The sequence below is a fragment of the Erinaceus europaeus genome, chromosome 15 (assembly GCF_950295315.1).
Source record: "Erinaceus europaeus chromosome 15, mEriEur2.1, whole genome shotgun sequence".
In the NCBI taxonomy this organism is placed as follows: Eukaryota; Metazoa; Chordata; class Mammalia; order Eulipotyphla; family Erinaceidae; genus Erinaceus; species Erinaceus europaeus.
The window spans coordinates 30581592-30585723 of NC_080176.1; the positions used below are offsets into that span (position 1 = coordinate 30581592).

Consider the following 4132-nt stretch of genomic DNA (forward strand, 5'->3'; position numbering starts at 1 on the left):
AAGTAGAAAATAATCTGGTTCTCTGGAAAAGAGGCACTTGGGGGCATGTTATCAGAAGACAAGATGACACATCCACGTGCAAGACTTGTCTCAGCCAGCACACCAGGCACAGACCTTGTTTCACACAGGCAGCAGAGATGACTCAACCCAGCCTAGCTCTAAATCTGGGACCCAGAGTGCCTGATATAACCAGGCACCGTGACATTTTGGAAGACATGTTGGTAAGGTTCTCCGTGTTAAGCAGCTTTACAAGTCATTATTAGAATCACATTAGTGGCACTCCAGCAAGCATCCCCACGTCCACAGTCTTTCCAAGAAACCCATTGCTTCTCCTTCTGAATAGCAGCTGACAGACAAAGGGGAGCTGGCCCAGGGCCTTTGATGCCAATGCCAACTGAACAATAACCCTGCTTGTGGTAATCACCCTCTTTGTTCAGCCAGGAGAATGCTGAGGCTGTTGCTTATTGGAGCCTGTGCATGTGGGTGGCCAGTGCAAGGGGCATTTGGCAACCAGATGTAGATTCTGGGTGGTATGAGCTGACCAGCCGCATAGCTGAGGTCTGAGACTTGGCTGGAACTCCCCTGACCAGATGGACTCTCCTCTCTGCCCTTTGAAGAAGGTGTCCTTTATTTAGCTCAAGGGAAGAGGCAGCCAACCATTTGACCTGGAAAGCATTCTCAGGCAGCCTGGTTCTTTTCAGGCACATCTAAGAGGACAGTGCAGCCAGGGGAAGGAAATTACAAGAGAGCCTTTGCAAACCACAAAGGATTTTGCAAAAGCAAACTCGCAAATGGGCACCGGAGGCTCTATTAAGCAGTGGGTACTTCCCCTGGATTTTCCTAGGGGTAGTTCCACATAGAAGGCAGATGGCACTTCAGGGAATATTTTCCCCATTATTTCTAAGAGCTTCTGTGTTGTCATTGCTACTGCTGCCACCAGGGCTATTGCTAGCTACCAGAGCTGCTCCTTGCTCTAGTTCATTGTCCTTGGGAGATAATTGGTGACTTGGGGTGCAGAGGTTTTGCTTGCCACCCCTCTCTGTGCTCTCAGATGGAGGTGCTGAGCTATAATTCCAGTTCCATGAAAAGCTAATTGTCAAGAGAACCATTTCCTGCCTACACTGAGTTGTGGAATGTAACTAGAGTGGTCTTGGAGCTGGCACAGTGGATAAAGAGTTAGACTCTCAGCTGAGGTCCTGAGTTCAATCCCTGGCAGCACATATACCACAATAATCTTTAGTTCCTTCTCTCTCTCTCTCTCTCTCTTTCTCCCTCCCCCCTCTCTCCCTCACCTCTCTTTCTCACTAATAAATAAATAAAATCTAAAAATAAATAAAGAATGTAACTAGAGCTCTCTTCACCTTAAAAGTTCATCTGGAATCTACCAGTCAACCACCTTGAATGTAGCTTGCTATATCTCTATTTTCCACACTGTTGTTTTACATCCTTTATGGCTAAACCCCTCCAGAAGTCTGCTTAGTTGAATGGTACTTCCCACATGGGTAAGCATTTTAGCCCCAAGTGCAAACTCTGTTCACAGAGCCTGCTCTGGGACCCTACTCCTCTGAAGCTTCTGGGGCAAAGTAGTAGGGTACAGAATGATTCACTGCACAGCATCTTCTAGCCAACATAGGGAGCAGGGATGGAAATATCCTGATCAGGACTCATGATGATCAGGGCTCACAGTACTAGCTGTTCTTTTTTTTTTTTTTTTAAGCTTGGTTAGTCATTGCACTTTATATATATACATATACATAATTTATTTTTAATGAAAGAAAGAAACTAGAACTCTGCTCATCTCTGGCTTCTGGTGATGTAGGGGATTGAACTTGGGACCTCTGATGCCTCAGGAATGAAAGTTTTGTGCATAGCATTATGCTATCTCCCCCACTCAAGTCTTTACCTATAATTATTGGATTATCTATTTTTCTCTTAAATCCTTTCAGGTTTGAGGGCTCTATTTTTAGATGCATGTAGGTTTATAAGCACTTAATCTTTAAGATTTATTTTTTTCTTATTCCATATTTATTTCACAACAGAGGCCAGAGTGCAATTCTGTCATATCCAGTGCCAGAGGCTTCATGCAAGCAAGTCTTGTGCTCTATCACTGAACCACTTCCTAAGCCTCGATAGACAATGCTTCTGTCATTATAAACTATGTCTCCTCTATCCAATAACACTTTTAATTTAAAGCCTATCTTATATATGTTTACATAACCACTATAGTTTTCTTTTCTTTTTATTATTTTTTTTAACCTCCAGAGTTATTGCTGGGGCTCGGTGCCTGCACTAGGAATCCACTGCTTCTAGCAGCCTTTTTTTCTTTGTTTCATTTTATTGGAAAAGGCAGGAAGAAATTGAGAAGGGGAGGAAGGGGGAGATAGAAAGGGAGAGAGAGACAGAGAGACGCCTGCAGACCTGCTTCACTGCTTGTAAAGCTTCCACCCTACAGGTGGGGAGCCAGGGCTTGAACTGGGATCCTTGCTCAGGTCTTTGCACTTAGTACTATATGTGTTTAACCCGATACATCACCACCTGCCCCCCACTCTAGTTTTCTTATAATTTCTACTGTATGGCCTTTCTTCCTTTCTTCCTTTCTTCGTCTCTTTCTTTCTCTTGCTTTTGTCATCCACTTTTATTTGTTACTCTTTTAAAAATCTCATTTTTGACTAGATTCAGTCTTAGAGGTAGAAGCTCTCAAGGAAGACAGCCTTTGTCGTTTTGCAGTCTGTTCCTGACGTGTTTCTTTGGCCTCCTCTTCATTCTCTTGGCCAAAAGTTTCACATGTTCTGCAGCCTCTTCCTTTTTTTTCTTAGTGTGTTGTTTCTTCAAAGCTGTGCAGTGATGTTTGTATTGCAGAACACGTGGAGTAACAGGACTGTATCTTGGGTGCTTTGGTCCTAGGTTCCTTTACCTTCTTTGTTTAGGGGCTTTCTCACAACATACTGGTGGATGTCATCTTCTTTAGAAAGATTGCAAAGTTTGCAGATTCTGCTAGCTCTTCTGAGCCCCAGGTGACAAGGCACAGTAGTATGAATGAGTTCAGGAATATCCTTCTCCCCTTTTTTAACAATGACCAAGTTGAGGATGCTCAAATTGGCATTCACAATCCAATTTCAAACAGATTGGTACTCTCTTTCATCAGTCCTCCTTGGTCTGTAACAGCAATGCCCCTTAATCAGCAAGGACACAACCATGAGTCAAAACACCCTGCTTCATGAGGAAACCCCATTTGTCCTTCCCACCACTGATCTGGACCACATATCCCTTCCATTCTTCACCCAGAGCATCAGCTGAAACTTCAGTTGTCCATATGCTTCTCATATAAGGTGCAAAGCTTGTGCTCATTGTCCACTTCAATTAGTTTCTGGCAGCCAGTGACTGGGAAAAAGATATTCAGTGTCATGTTGAAGCAGCCCAACTGCCTCCAAGACACCATGAAAAAGAGAGACAGATAACATTTTTAATCTATACTGTCACTCTCATAGCTGTTTGTTTCATTTTATTTTTATTTGTTTATTTTTTATTAGAGACAGAGATAAATTGAGAGGAGAGAGGGAAATAGAGATGGAGAGAGGAAGAGAGACACCTGCAGCCCTGCTTCACCACTCGTGAAGCTTCCCTTCTGCATATGGGGACCAGGGCTTTGAACCTGGGTCTGTGTGTGCTGTAGGGTATATACTTAACCAGGTGTGCCACCACCTGGCCCTTCTCATAGCTGTTTGTATCTTTAAAACTAAAATGTGGTGACAGTGGATAAGCCATTAGATTCTCAAACATAAGGTCCTGAGTTCAATCTCAAGTATTATATGTACCAACGTGGTGTTCTGGTTCTCTTTCTATCTCTCCTGACCAAACACCATAAATAAATATTTTTTAAAGGACAAAATAGAGTAAGATTAATGTATGTACCCTATAGACACCTTATATCTGGAACTTGTTTTTTAATCTGGTATGATTACAACTACCTCCATTCATCTTTAATGTTGGATTGACATCTGTCATTTTACTTTTGTTTTCTCTATGTCTCCTGTTATTTTTACTTTCCTGTCCTCCTCATTCCTTTATTGCATTTATTTAATAGTTGTTGTATAGCATTTAAATTCTGTTTAATGAGTCTATCACTGCATAT

The 4132-nt window shown here is 42.4% G+C and overlaps 1 pseudogene; it reads right to left on the reverse strand.

Moving 5' to 3' along the window:
- Positions 1-2536: 2536 nt before the first annotated feature.
- Positions 2537-3751, reverse strand: LOC103108970 (small ribosomal subunit protein eS6-like; annotated as a pseudogene).
- Between the last annotated feature and the right edge of the window lie 381 nt (positions 3752-4132).